The sequence below is a fragment of the Galleria mellonella genome, unplaced genomic scaffold (assembly GCF_026898425.1).
Source record: "Galleria mellonella isolate WM207_F2 unplaced genomic scaffold, CSIRO_AGI_GalMel_v1 utg36, whole genome shotgun sequence".
In the NCBI taxonomy this organism is placed as follows: domain Eukaryota; kingdom Metazoa; phylum Arthropoda; class Insecta; order Lepidoptera; family Pyralidae; genus Galleria; species Galleria mellonella.
In genome coordinates this window covers 7,642,045-7,658,759 of record NW_026442086.1, presented here as the reverse complement: position 1 = coordinate 7,658,759, position 16,715 = coordinate 7,642,045, and the positions used below count along the sequence as shown (strand labels likewise).

The 16,715-nt window shown below is 34.9% G+C and overlaps 1 protein-coding gene across 2 annotated transcripts in view; it reads left to right on the top strand.

Moving 5' to 3' along the window:
- LOC113520719 (amyloid protein-binding protein 2) overlaps positions 1-16,715 on the top strand; it is an 84,445-nt gene that overhangs the window by 22,288 nt on the left and 45,442 nt on the right. The gene's annotated exons all lie outside the window — the stretch shown is intronic.

Sequence of the window (16,715 nt, the reverse complement as noted above, 5' to 3'; positions counted from 1 at the left end):
TTTAAAATTTCCTGAAATATTATTAGTTAACGTTTTATTTAATATTGTAGAATTGATCAATACAATTTATAAAAATAATTTATTGGTATTACTTACATATTTTCAAAAAAATACGTAAAAACCTATTTTTTTGGGTGATTATGGGAGTTTATGGGTGTTTATTGGGTTTTTACCAAAGCACCGGGTTTAAACCCGGTGCTTTGCCCATCTGTAGCTGTTACTATGTTACTATTCACACTGGAACACAACATGTAAGCAATTTGGTGACATGCTTGATTTGCTTTGTGGCACAGGAATTACCCTTCATTGTGTTTTCCTTCATCATGAACCACATTTAAAACCATTTTGACTCAAATCTGTTACAAGTTTGTATCTGTTTAGTTTATACTTCAGACACTAAAGTAACTAATGGAAGTTATATAATATATAAAGCCAGTCAACTTCTCGACTTATAAAAATATTAAAAAAAAAAAAAAAAAACTCGATCTTAAACAAGTGTATATGTGTATTTTATTTATATACTTCTTGAAATGCCATAATATTACATCTTACTAAACATATAATCATATTTTCGTGCCAATTTTACACATAGGTAACCTTATTATGTGTTACATTGATTATCTTGTTTTTCTCCTCGCATATGATGTCAATGACTTGAGTTTTTTTAAACATCACAAACAAAGCAGAGTTGTTTGTGTGTGATATTTTAAAATGTGTATTAATTTAAGTTGCAAATTATTTGCTTCTTGTGTTTTTTCTTCGGTGTTATTTACATCTTTAAATTTTTTGTTGAATTTAGCAAACATAGCGATTGATTCAGTGATCTTGAACGATATATTCTAGCCTCTGAGACTTTTTGTATGCAACTTAAAATAAACTTATAAGAGATAAAAGAAACACTAGGTATCATGTCGTATAGGGAGGTCAAGGATATGGCCTGGGATAGAGCTGGCTGGAAGAAGATGCATGAAGTAGTTGCACAGACAAGAGGAAACTCTTAAATGAAAAGAGGAGAGCTATTTAAAATGGCAATGAAACTGACTGCCCACCTGATGAAAAGTGGTAACCGTTGCCTATAGACATGAGCAGTACCATGGCTATAACATGGTATACTATTTAACTCATGATACCCCTCATGCGTTGCCATTCCTGAGGACTAAGATGTTGTTCCTCTGTACCCTATAAATTCACTGCCATATCCCTTTGAACCAAACCACAGCCATGCAAAAAACAACAACAAGGAAACGACTTTTGTACAAAGTCTCCATCTGGTAGCTGAAGAACTAAGACTGTCTGAGACAGAAGAATTCTAAATATTAAAACTCATTTTCGGCCTCAACCTCAGACTGGGCTGTGTTTGTCTCATTATGGGCCTCTTCCTTTCTAAGCAAGGGTTTTTCAATATTTATATGGCTTGAATTTGACGTATACTTCAAGCTGCTTGATCTTTACAGCATCTGCAGCGATAAGGAATTGTTCATAATGTTTTTTTTAACGGAATGGTAACATCGCCTGCGCTAACGATATACACTGGCTGGGCGCCAGTCAGAGATAACAGGTGATAATGAAAAAGCAGGTAAGTTAGCCTATCGTGATGAATACACCTGAAATTCAGCACGATGGTTTGGGTAGTCAAACTGCCAAACTATATTCCTAACAGTGAGGACGTGCGTCTCCATTTATAACAATACCTCACTCCAATTCAAGTGCTTGGCCACCTCAGAACTCCTTTAGAATTGTAACGTCCGATTATATCTAGAAGAATAATTCAACTTACCCTTAACGGTGTAGTGCGGGGGTCGTGTCGTGCCGCTGTCAGCTAAAGCCGCGCGCCGGTTTCACTTTCGCCCGCTTACGAAACCGGGCTCGTTATCGACTGTCGAGATAGCGAGACGTTTTATTGTCTTCAACCGACTTCGAAAACGAGGTTCTCAACTCAATTGTATATTTTTTATGTCCGTCGGTTTGGAAAATTCTTTTTTTTTATCTGAAAGGATATACTTTTTTTATACCACTGAGGTGGCAAACAAGCATACGGCCCACCTGATGGTAAGCGGTTACCATAGCTTATGAACGCCTGCTGTACCAGGAGTATTACGTGCGTTGTCAACACGAAAGAAACCTCTTTAACCCCCCTTTTGAAGAACCCCATGCTGTAGTCTCTTTGGAAAACCTCAGCAGGGAGCTCATTCCATAACCTGGGTATTCAAAGTAGAGAACATCTCTGAAACTGCGTTGTACGCCAGCATCTAGGTTGTAGGGTATGAGGGTGAACTCTCTGTCGATGGCGCGCCGTACGATGAAGACGTACTTAGAAATAGGGTTCATTAAAATCGGTTTAGTAGTTTAGTTTTGATATCAAAATACTTTGTTAGTTGGTTTTGCCACTATTGAAGACAATACAAAATACACTACGTTGTTTGAATGCAGCTTAGTGGCAAAACTAAGCGAGACAGAGATTGGTATATTCAGTCCAGACGACATTTTTTTATACAAAGCTTCACTGTTACCTCTTAATAAATGATTATCTACTAAAAATATACTCTTAAAAATACCCAGCCTGTATTTACTGCACACAAGAGTTTATGCAAATAAATTTATCTTAATCGTTCTTCAGATAAATTTGTACAAAATTTATTAATAAGGCAGTACTATTGGATGCTTCATTTCATTCGTTGATATCATTCATTAACTGTCCACTGCGGAACATAGGCCTAATCTTATCCCTTTGGGGGGGGGAGGATTAGCCAGTAGTTGCTACGCTTGACCAGCGAGTTAGCAACCGCAGTTATGCTTTGGTAATGTTTTAAGAGGGACGCTTCTCTCCATCCCTTGACCATTCAGTTTCCTTAGTCACCTCTTACAATATCCATTGTAAAGGAAAAACAGGTCCATTCTATGCCGGTATTTGTGCAGTTAGCAACAACTAGGAAACATAATTTTAATGGAAACCCTCGAGTTAGGAGCCCGACGTAGAAGTCAATGCCGTGTAATGAATTTACTTACATTGTATAGAGAAAGCTACCAAGGCATGGCGACTTGGCGACCCAAATTCTTTACCTAGTTTTTTAGATTGCACAGCTCAATTATAGTCTGTTTATTTTCTAATTATTCTATCCAGAGTGGTTATATATTTTTTTACTTTTTAAACTGCTTTATTTCTAAAAGCAAAAGGTCTCAATTCGTCTGTGTTCTTAAACTGTTTTGTTTTTTTACTATCTTACTCGATTACGTCGTAATTTATGAACTGAATTTGATAATAATTTTCTACTAATTTAAAAAAAAAAATGGAAATTCTCAATTCCTCAATTCAGTTGTATATTTTCATGTTGGTTACCTCATAATTCTGTCAGATACACCGGAACTTGGGATATTCTCTTTTATGTCTGAAAGGATATATTAACAAGTCAGTAATTTAGGTTTTTAATCGAAATAACTGATTTTGAAGTCGGTTTTTTTTGTGAAACAAATTATTGCAATGCTGGGATTTACTCCTGCTGGCTTCATTAGCATTAAAACACCTGAGTCCTCAGGAATGGTAACGCATGAGGAATATAATGGGCGAAACAGTATACTCTGTTATGTCCATGGTACTGCTCATGTCTTCCTAGGATAGTCTAAGGTGAGAAAAGACATTTTATTATCTAAATATTAACATAATAAAATTAATCAAATAATAATAATGCCAGATTAGTTGTTCTTATCCCCATCTCAGGTCGATCTCCGAGCGGTTTTCCTCAGAAACCATCGTGGCTAATTCTTAAGGAATTCATCACGAAGGACCAACTGTTCTTGTTTTCACTTTCACTTAGTATCTGGCACTGGTGCCTTGTTAGCATATACCGAAAGTGCAGGCAGAGTTATCATTTCATCTTTACCCATTTAAAAATACGTCCCCATCTATCAACCTCCTCTATTTTCAACATGGAATTTTTTTTTTCTTTTTCTAGTCTGCTAATTGGCAATCTGTTCCTTATAGAACAATAATCCAATATGCTGTTTGGATGTCAAGTTTAAATCTTGTTAATATATGATGAGGCCAATCCATTAACCAGCTCTCAGTCTCTGTCTGTAAATCTTTCTACCAGTCCTTGGATACTGTGTCTTTTTAATCGAGAGAAACTAATGCTTCCCGATCCTTGTAATTGGGCGGCCAATTCATTTCTATGGCTATTCAATCTGGACTGATAGTTTTTGCTGAATGTCTCGATTTCCTATTTTATCGTTTTCAGTTTGATGTCCATATACATAAATTTATTACTTATATATTGTGGTATATTAAGCATGTTGTTGCAACATGGAACTAAACCATATTCCGATTACGGTGATCGAATATTGAGCACAATTTTTAATTATCATTACAAGGCAAAAGTAACTATATTATGTTATGCATGACTAACCTTTTACGTGTGGGTCATAGAAGCCAACTAAGGGAGGGCGAGGAATGGGCAGCAGCGTCCCTCTTAAAACATCTCTAAAGCCTGATTACGGTTGTCAATCCGTCTGCCAAGAGTGGCAACAACTGGCAAAACCCCCCAAGGGGAAGGCTTATGTTCAGCAGTGGACTTTAAAAGGCTGATATGATAACCAATAACAATATTCTGGTAATTAATGCTGTTTTCCACTCAGGGTTTCATGGAAGAGAATTCTTACAGAGTTAAGCTCGCCTGTTGTACATCTTTATCAAATACTTGCGTCCCGTCTCGGCGTCGCACGGGTGGACATTTTTACATTTTAAAAAGTGGCCATTAAGGCTGCACACGCGACGGAAGCTTAAAAATGGAGTAACTTCTCCCGTTTTCCCAACATTTCCCTTCACTGCTCTGCTCCTATTGATCGTAGCGTGATGAAAAGTATACTATAACCTGCCCAGGAGTATGAAGAATAATTGTACCAAGTTTCGTTAAAATCCGTCTAGTAGTTTTTGTTTCTATAACGAATATACATCAGACAGACAACAATTTTACTGATTGCATTTTTGGCATCAGTATCGATCACTAATCACTCCCTGATAGTTATTTTGGAAATATATTTCATGTACAGAATTGACCTCTATACAGATTTATTATAAGTATAGATAAATTATATGAATGTATTTTTTATTTACAATAAAGTATAAATAAATTAATTAATAAAATATTCTTTTATTTCCAGGTAATTTTGAACCAGATTAGAAATTAGAAAACTTATTACTATGGATAAGGTATGTTTTTCTGCAATGAATATTTTAATATTGGATTTTTATGAAAATACACATGAATAACATTACATAAATTGCTATTAATCTCTTTGTCAAAAATACCTCATAATTTACAATATAATGAGCAGGTAATCTACTAAATGATATTAGTCAATTGTTCAAAAAAACAATGTATTGTGGGTACATTGTGTTTGAAATTAAGTATAATTATAAAAAAAAGTATTAAATTAATTGTAATATTACAAATATTGAATAACAATAATAGATAGATAGATAGATAGATAGATAGACAATTTATTTACATTACTTACAGCACACAAATTACAATAAAAAAAACATACACGTAATACACAGCAAAAGAGACAAAAGAATAAAAATAAAAAAAGCACAAATAAAAAAAAAAAAAATACATAAACAAAATACATAATCTAACAATCTCCTTTGTTAACATTCCTTCATGCGTGTGCCATAGTAATAAATATATTCTACAATCAACAATATCAAATTCATTCATAAATACATACGTCAAATTTATTTTTAATTCTAGTAATTACGTTAATCACCAGTACAAAAGTCTTTAAAGGAGTAATAGCATTTTTTTTTTTTCAATAAAAGGGATCGTAGTTTAATTTTAAAAGAATTGACATTATGTACAATTTTCAACTGAACAGGTAATTTATTAAATAACACTACTGCCTGATTGTAAATAACACTGGCTGGGTGCCTGGTTCCTTAAAACAAAGTGCATATTGTACTCTCAATTATGTCTGTCTATTTTGTCCAAATTATATAAAGTAAAATATTGCTTTCGACTCTTCTTTTCATCTTTACAACAGAAAAACTCTTTTCAATTTATTTATTACAAAATCCGCAGTTTATAAAAACTATTATTTATATAATAGTTGTATAGTGTTATTTGTAGTAGTTATAGCCAATTATAATTAGAAATCGTTTTAATTTAGCAATGAAAATTGGTGTTCTTAAATTTTTAATATATTTTGGTATTATTTGATTATATTTTGTTTGACATATAATTCAAAGTAATTCCAATAAAAATTTACTTCGTCCATAGAATAATTGTTTCAAGATTCTCATTTTAGAGACAGGAAATTGAGCTTCAAAATTGACTACAGTGTAAACAACAACAACCAATAAATTTTTCGACATATACAGCTGAACTTTTTTTTAACATGGCGCGATTTTAAAACTGTATTTATACTGTAATAAGAATAAGAATATTTTTATTCGAGTAAACGTAATTATAAGCATTTTTGAGTACTCATTTTTTTATCACTGCATTAGCAATGCAATTTCAACTGAGAAAAATAAGTAAGACACTCAACTGTTACTTTCGTCAATAGATTTTACAATTATAAACATATGTCAGTAGACATCAACAAACAGCACAAGACTTATTTAAATTTTTAGTCATCTCAAGACAATTGTAAATATTATTTCGAATTATATTTCAAACAAAATGTAATCAAATAATACTAGAATATTTGTATATTAAAAAACAAGAAAATGAACAAATTTTCGTCACTAAATTAAAACGATTGCCAATTGTAATCTTTTTGCGTACAAAACCTTAAGTGAGTTTGTTTGTTTGTTATCTTAAACCGTCTTAACGGCTCCAATCACTATGAAATTTGATATACACGTTATATATATAGAGGCTACTTTTTACTCCATTTAGTAAATATGGGATATATTAGGTCATACGAACGAGGTCGCGGGTAAAAGCTAGTTTTAGTGATAACTTTAGAGAATGCTATCTCAGAATCGAGCCCACTGTTTAAGTATTTCGGGTCAGTAGTAGCACCAGTGGGTGTCAAGTAAAATGGAACGCACTCCGTTATCACCCGTTATCGAGCCACTGTCCGGATTCATTGCATGAGACTGTGCCATTTCCTACATACTTGAAGCACTTGCAACTTACATGTACTTACTGTTAAACGGTTACAGTGTCGATTTGAAATTGGAATTCCCGAGTTTTCGATGATAGGTTTTTATTTCTAGTAAGTTGAAAATGGCATTAACGTTCCATTTACGTTTAATAAAAAATAAATCGAATGTCTGTTTTTTTTTTTTTAATTATTAATTATAATTGTAACTTTGCCTGTGCTATCGGTAATACGCTACCAGGGCACAAGTGAGGGATGATATCATATCATCCTCATCATTATAGCCGTTATCTGTCAAATTCTGATATCTGTCAAATATTCAAATATCTGTCAAAGTCTACTGCTCAAAAGGGACCTTTCCCATTGTGCCAGTAGTTCCCATGCTTAGTAGGCAGATTGGCAAACGCAGTTAGGAGTTTGGTGTTTTTTTAAGTTTAACACTGGTGTTCAATTATAGTCGATTTTTTTTTTTGTGGAACTCGCTACTTCCTATGCCACTGTTTTAGGTTGACTGGAAGAGATTTCTTTTAGTGACAACTTCACCTTTGCTTACATTGTAATTGTTATTATTACTGTATGTTTTAATGTAGTAAAGAATATTTACAATTAAACACAATGAAGTTTAGAAGTATTAACCTTTAGGTTATTAGATAAACGGGACATACATCAACTATTTACAATATGTGTCGCTTTTCACGCCAGCGTAGCCTGCAACTAGGCAGTATGCGCTAGCATTCTAGGTTCTGGCAACGCGGTAACCCGGTGGCCTGTTTGCACACTTGGCAGCACCTTTTTGCACCCACCGCCATGTTTACGCATTTACAGAGATAGCTGCTTACATGAGTGTATGTTTGTCAATTAATGAAAAGTAATTTATACTTGTTTGAGAGCGGTTTCTGAAATTTGGCGTAGTTCATTACATACAGTACATGTAGTATTACGTAAAATATATATATATATAAAGTTTTCGCATCTCAGGGTGGGCACAAAACAATATTGGGTTGGGCACGACCCACGCGGCCCCCTTTGTAACGCCTATGAAAAAAGCTATTATGAATCGTATAAAAATTAATTATTGTTATCACAACGCCCTTTCAGGGTTCGAATTGATAACTTATTACGTATATGTTGAATTTTCAATAAAACAATTTGAAATTGAATATGTTGATGTAATAGCGATGTGAACGGTGTCTCGACTCTTGACCTGCGGTGTCAGCGCGATAATTCCTGAATTTCGTCGAGTGTCATTATTTATTCAAATAGGAAACACATTTGACGTCAATGTCCGTAATAATGAATAGAATCAGGCTAATTTCCAACGGCCCTGATTCAGAGAAATTAAATTCTTCATTAAAAATACACGAACAGGGGGAAAGGGATTGTTAGTAATGGAGACTGAGAATCCCATTGCTAGCAATATACCCAACCAGGTCGACCTCCTCGCGGTTCTCCCTGGAAACTATCATGGTTAATTCCTGATAAATTCATCATGATGGGCTGTTTTCATTCTCATCTATCACCCTTCACTGGTGCTCCGCCTGCGTATACCGTTAGCGCAGGCGGGGTTCACTTTTCAACATTCAGCCACCAAAAAAAAAATACACGGACAAGATCCTCGGGGTGATTCTTACCAACATTTCAGATGTGAATTTGAGTTTGTTTGTTTCCTCGATGATTAGCTTAATGGTTAAACTAATTCTTCATAATAAGTCATCTTAAAAATTTATATATACGTGGTAATTTTATATGTACTTATGGGGTTAAAATTTTTATATATACTATATGGGGTTAAAATTAAATAAAAATATATATTCACAAAACTACACCTAATACCTAATAGCAATAATTCTAATGTGAGGAGTGGAATTCCCGGTGTCGTGGCGGTTCGAGCTTTCTAGTAGGGTTTAATACAAACAAAGGCAAAAGAGAGAAAATATCTATGAGTGTAATGATTTTTATGTTTTAAGGTAAGGTTATAAGTCAAAGAAGTATCTACATAAATTCTTGTGGATCTTGATGGCGGAAAAAAGGCCATCATCCATTTCGATATCATACACCATATCGGTCGGATATCTATTTTTTTTTTACAACACAGGGTTGTAAAAAAAAAATAGGGCAAACGAGCATGCGGCTCACCTGATAGTAAGTGACTACCGCCGCCCATGATCACCCACAACACCTACGGCATTGCAGGTGTGCTGCCGGCCTTTTAAAAAGGAATATGCTCTTTTCTTGAAGGTCATGTTGTCGTATCGGTTTGGATATACTACTGCTGGCAGTTGATCTATTTTCGAATATGTTAAAAGTCTGTTGTCTTATATTATTTTTGGGATAACAGACTTTTAGATACACTAGCTTGCTATGAACTGAGAAACATAGCAACTAATTGTATATTTTTCGTCCTCTTTTTACTAACCATATTTGCATAAAAAGAAAGGAGCCAACCATATGATTTACAGTTTTTAATTCATCATTCCTTCTATGTAATTCCTTGTTTTTAGATAAAAGCTAATAGCCAATAATCGAACGAAGTATACCCTTCACTGGCCCTCTAGACAAGTGGCAAGCGAATTCATCGATGGAATCGACATCGCTAGCGAGTCCATGAGTTGGAATGAGACATCCGACGTTGCTGTCTCATTCTAAATCACGGACTCGCTAGCGATGTCGATTGCATCGATGAATCGCTTGCCACTTATCTAGAGATCCTTATTCATTGTATTTAATTCCAGACTATTCTAAAACAATCGACCGCGGCGGTGGGCGTTCGATGTGTGACGTACAGTGTAAACATGTAGCAAGATTGATGTGACAAAGATTACTTTGTACGTAATATCAAGGAATATTCCTGTATTAGGTCACGTACACGCTGGCTGGTGCGAGGGTGCGAGTTACGTCACTGTGCTCTGACTAGAATGGACTGTGTGTCACTCTAGTTATTATAATTATCATATACTAGCGACCAGCCCCGGCTCCGCAGGGTATTTTTTTTTAACTAAAATTACAGTCGATGTTACACGTTAATAATGTAGCTCTCTATCGGTGAAAGAATTTTTAAAATCGGTTTAGCATTTTTTAAGTTTGATTAGTTTAGCTTTTAAACGCAACTTTGTTCGCGTTATCGAGATTGTGATGCTTCACCATATCAGCCGTTAAATGTCCACCGCTAAACATAGGCCTCCCCCATAAAGGGGAATTTTGCCAGCAGTTGCCACGCTTGGCAGATGGGTTAGCAACCGTAGTTAGGCTTTGGTGATGTTTTAAAAGGGACGCTGCTCCCCATCCCTCGATCATCAAGTTTCCTTAGTCACCTCTTACGACACCCACAGGAAAGTAAGGGGTAGCCTAAGTTTTTCTCCATTCTACACTCCTCGCAAAAATTAAGGGAACATAAAAATTTTTAAAATTTTTGGGTGATTTTCAACAGGCTGTATTTCAGTGAAAAATAATCGTACAGGAAATTTAAAAAAAGGGTTTTGAAGCTTGAAAACTCTAGTTTTCAGATTTTTTGGTGAAAAAATTTTTTGAGCTCCGGTTTCCATGCAATTCTTAAACAAAGCTGAAAATATTTTTTTTCTAAATTTTCTAGGTTTCGTTTTTCACTCTATGGGCATGAAAAAATTTTTTCGAGCTACTCCATTGTATAGGTCTCTTAGCGTGTTTATTCAGCTTCAAAAATCGCTTTGGATGGCTCAATTACGACCATTTGTCTCCGAGATATCGAACTTTGAATGCAAAAGCATCCTTTTCCATTCAACTGCTAATATCTCTGGAACTACTGGTCGCACAGCAAGCGGGCGCCGAGTTTCTTTATCTGCATAAAATTTTCTTGATTTTTTTCGATTTTTTTTTTTTTGATAATGAATTTTTAATAAACAAAAAATTGAGTAAAAAGTGAAAAATAAATGAAATTATTGATTTTTGAATGGATTAGGGTGAGTTTAAGGGACAAAAACCTTGTTCCCTTATTTTTTCCAAAATTTCAATCAATTGGTCCGGGAAAAATCGTTGAACCGATCGCTCCAGGGATTTAGGGGGTTCTTTAAGGAACAATAGACTGTAAAATTTTCCTCAAACCTTAGCTTTCCCGCCCATATTAGCGAAGATACAGCCAAGTAACCAAAAAAGGAGAAAAAGTCACTTTTTTCCACTTTTTTCAATTCAATGTTAGAGGTGGAAAAAAATTTTTTCTTCACTAACTCTTAACTGTGCTTAATTGGAAATTTTATGCAGATAAAGAAACTCGGCGCCCGCTTGCTGTGCGACCAGTAGTTCCAGAGATATTAGCAGTTGAATGGAAAAGGATGCTTTTGCATTCAAAGTTCGATATCTCGGAGACAAATGGTCGTAATTGAGCCATCCAAAGCGATTTTTGAAGCTGAATAAACACGCTAAGAGACCTATACAATGGAGTAGCTCGAAAAAATTTTTCCATGCCCATAGAGTGAAAAACGAAACCTAGAAAATTTAGAAAAAAATTATTTTCAGCTTTGTTTAAGAATTGCATGGAAACCGGAGCTCAAAAAATTTTTTCACCGAAAAATCTGAAAACTAGAGTTTTCAAGCTTCAAAACCCTTTTTTTAAATTTCCTGTACGATTATTTTTCACTGAAATACAGCCTATTAAAAATCACCCAAAAATTTCAAAAATTTTTATGTTCCCTTAATTTTTGCGAGGAGTGTAAATGGTTTCTTAACGCCAAAATTCGAAAAACTCACTTTCCCAGTTATAATATTAATAAGGATTGTTTGGTTTTTTAGCCAGTAGGATATTAGTCTGACTGACTGAATGAAAATGACTGAAAAGGTATTTCTGGGGGGAAAGGGAATGTTAGCAATGGAGTTTGACAGCCCCATTGCTAGCAATATGCCTTATTAGGTCGACCTCCACGTGGTTTCCCCTGAAAACCATCGTGAAATTCTTATTGAATTCGTCACGATGGGCTAACTGACCTGCTTCATCCTCACCTATCATCCTTCACTGGTGTCCCACCGGTGTATACCGATAGCGCGGATGGTGTTACCATTCCATTATCACCCATTAAAAAAAATGCTATTTATGGCATTTAGAAATGCAATGGACTAGTCACGTATCGCAGAACCGATGGTCGTTCATGCAAACATCTTCTGGAGCGGAGACCACGTTTAGACAGGCGTAATGAGAGGCGCCCCCTAGTAAGATGTGACAGTTTGCCTAAAATTGCTCTCAAGGTTAACTGGAAGAAATCGCTTGAAGGGATAAGTCCGCCTGTGTACATTTTTGTTATAACCTAATTCCTATATTAAAAGGGATTTTGGGAGAGGCCTATGTCCAGCAGTGGATTGCAGTGGACTGATGATGATGATGAAGTTTGATATCTCATTAAAACATCTTTCTGATATTTAACAGGGTAATAGGGAATGCAATACGAAAGTGAAATGTTAAAGGTATGAGAGGAGACTTCGCTGGCATGTTTTTTTTATGGATGAAAATGGTATGGTAAAACAATGGCAATAGTATTGTAATATATCCGCCTGCGCTAACAGGATACGCTGGCGGAGCACCAGTGAAGGGTGATTGATGAGAATGAAAACAGGCCAGTTAGCCCATCATCATGAATTCATCAGGAATTAACCATGATAGTTTCCAGGGGGAATCGCGAGGATTTCGACCTGGTTGAGTATATTGCTAGCAATGGGGTTCTCAGTCTCCATCACTAACAATCCCTTTCCCCCCTCGCTGGCATGATTAGATAGATCGTATGTTATAGAGGAGAGAGGTAAAGAGTCTCCGAAACCGGCTAATATTAACGAGATGAGTTATAAATGAAGAGATTAAAACCAGGATATTATAAAAATGAACACTAATTATACAACAAAATTATTATTTTTTTGTACATAAATTGGTTTGTAAAGTGTAAAATCACAACACATACAATGGAGAACATATATATATATATATATATATATATATATATATATATATATATATATATATATATATATATATATATATATATATATATATATATATATATATATATATATATATAATAGTATTCTGTTATTTTATGGCGTCTTAACTGTTGAATTGTAAATATATTTTTTTTTATCTATATAGGTAGTGAACTTATTTACCTGTATAAGGCCGCCCGTTAACGTTAATACATTGTTTACATACTTTCAATGTAAATATGTTTTGGAAAACTTCAAAACACACGTCTTAAATCGAATAATGGAACGTAATAGGTACTCTCGCCTCTATGAATATTCCGAATTGGTAGTTAAACAATTTATACTTGGTTAAAACAATACGAGGTGATTAACTAACTCTATACATGCGTAACCACTGCCGTTTCAAAATTTGTATATATTACTTCTCAACCGACTTCAAAAAAGGACGAGGTTTTCAATTCAGTTATGTTATTTTTTATGTTTGTTATCTCAGAACTCCGTCATTTATAAATTGATGTAAAAAATTCTTTTGCTTTTTTTTTTTTATCTGAAAGTATAGTATACTTTTAGATTGGTCCCGGAGAAATTTTTCAAAATCTGATTTTGTGACGATTATAGTTAGTGTTTTTTTTTTTTTTTGTGGAACAAAATATAAGATTATGATGTAAACGCAAAAACGTCACAATCCGAGTATTATCTATTTATTATATATTTATTACCTTATAGCATTAACGGCTTAACCGATTTACACACGTACACGATATGCGCACTTACTATATGGGATAAAAAAGGATATATGTTGTTTTTTATTTCAGTCCCGCGGACAAAGTCGTGAGTAAAAGCTAATATACTATAGTAACTGAAGTTGATTTCCTCCCGTGTCCATTTTTTTTCTAATCGAGACAAAAACTATTAAAGAAATAGGATATCTCTCAAATTGGAACAAATAATACACATTTACACCTTATCATGTCGACCGCCATACGGTTCCCCCTGGGAAATATCATGATTAATTCTTGTTAAAATAGGCCAACTCACCTGCTTTCATTCTCAGTAAAAAAAAGTTAGTGATAGAGAAAAAGTATTATCTTTTGCTGGTGTCCCGCCAGCATATAACAATAGCGCAGGCGGGGTTACCATTCTATTTTCACTCATAAAAAAAAGTACATATTTACGAAATTTCATTAAACTTGACTAATGGACATTCTGAGCGTAAACAGACATCGCCACACACGGATTTTTATATATTAAGGGCTGATAGAGACTGCTAATTGAAAGGCAAGGCAAGATTTGAAGTCTTATCAAAGCAAATGTCGTAATTCATATTGAATTACCTACTCAATACTCATCCAACAGGAACGTCTGGAGGGAAAGGGATTGTTAATAATGGAGACTAAAAATCCCATTGCTAGCAATACACCCAACCAGGTCGACCTCCTCGTGGTTCCCCCTGGAAACTATCTTGGTTAATTCCTGATGAATTCATCATGATGGGCTAACTGACCTGTTTTCATTCTCATCTATCATCCTTCACTGGTCCTCCGCCAGCGTATCCTGTAAGCGCAGGCGGGGTTACCATACCATTATCACAAAAAAAAAACGAACATCTTGTAATCAAAGTAATGGTCAATGATTTTTGATTATGTTCCACAAATAAAAAGGCTTTAATTACAGTAAAACAAGTTATTTCGATTACAAAACTAAACTTCTGAATTGGTTTCGATAAAATTCCTATTGGACCAATATGTAAATATGCCCTTTCAGATAAAAAAATGTTTTCCCACATTGGTTTATAACCGGTAGAGTTATGAGGTGACAAACTTGAAAAAAATACAACCGATTTTAAAACCTTTTTCAAGCCGATTGAAAACTGTTCCCGGTTGAGCAACATTATAGTTCACTGGCATTGACATTGAACCGGTACCGTTGAAACAAAGTTTTGGATGTAAATCCACTTCGAGACTTCGAAACAAGTGTCATAATTTGAATAGACGCTTACATAGACGGAGGACAATGTGTCGCTGACAAAATTTCGCTTTATACAAGCAGCACTACAAGCTAAGAGGGAAAGGGATTGCTAGTTATGCGGACTACCAGTCCTATTGCTAGCAATATACCCTGTCAGGTTGACACTCTACGTGGTCCTCCCTGGAAACCATTGTACTGAATTCCAGGTGTATTCATCACGATGAGCTAATTGACCTACCTTTTCATCACACCTATTATTCCTAACTGGTGTCACGCCAGCATATACCGTTAATGCATGTATGTTTAACATTCCATTGTTCCATTAAAAAAAAATACTACAAGCTGTTTGTACAACACTTGTGTTGTGAGAGGAAGGGATTATTAATAATGAAGATCTAACAGCTCTATCGCTAGCAATATACCATATCCGGTGGACATCCACGCGGTTCCTCCTGGAAACTATCTTGATTGATTCCTGTAGAATTCATCACGATGAGCTAACTGTCTTGCATTCATCCTAATCTATTATCTTTTATTAGTCAGTCAGTGAATATCGGTATCCCAGGTAGGGTTACCATTTAAAACCCATTTAAAAAAAAAACGTGTGTCGTAGCATGTAATTATAAGGTTATTATTATGACCGGCCTAATATAATATTAATACATTGAAAATTGAAAACTTGGTAAGACGAGTTGAACAAAATTACACTGTAAAATATCAAACCATACTCAAAGTTATCAAACTCGAATTTTAATGAAATACCTATCTATAAAGAGCAAGATTTTACAACCTAATTAAAAGAACACATACTTTTTCCATAGGAAAAATGTACTCGTAATAAAAAAAAAAATGCCATATAAAATCACACCTCTTCTGCTCAAGCTAAGTTGTCGTATGTAAATATTTATATATTTTTTTACATTGAACTACAATAACAATACAATTAACTGGTTAATAATTATGTGTCCATATTTTACATTGTCTACAATGCAGTGAAATTCGATAAATAAAAACAATGTCCTAAACAAAAAAAAAACATTTTTGTCGACATATTTCTAAGGGCGCGGAATGTCGCTCGTCTGCTCAGCCCAAAGAGATGCCGAAACAAGTCGAGGCTTCTGTTCTTCCAGCGGCGGCGGCGTGCGTTGACCTGGCACCGTGTGCCGGGGCAGCTTGCGCCGCTGTTGTGCAATCGATGGACCGGTCAAGGTTACTCGTCACACGCGCCACTCGCTGCACACATTTCTCCTAATTGTAAATTTTTCTTTTTACACGATTACACCAAAAAAGAGTGTAATGTTTTCATCATTCATATATGTGTGGAAATTTCTTTATAATCGCTATAATCTCTAAACGCCTGAACAGGGGGCCTGCCATGAAATATTTTTCGAAATTTTGGGGACGAACAAAATAGAAATTTGATGTTAAAATTACATAATATATGCCGTTTAAAATTATTAAAAATGTTAAAATATCGTTCCTCTGGACTATTAGGATAGGATTTATAATGAAGAAAATGTTAAGCTCCATTTACTGGGTCGATTTCGGTACGAACAAAAACACGAAATTGAGCTCGAAAATCTGAAATTTCATTTCATGGTAGACCACCTGATTTGGATGTTTATATTTCTCTCTATTTTCAATATGCACTCCTGTTCTAGCTGTCCTGTTCTCGTTCGTGCTATCACTTCCTATACTCTACTATTTAT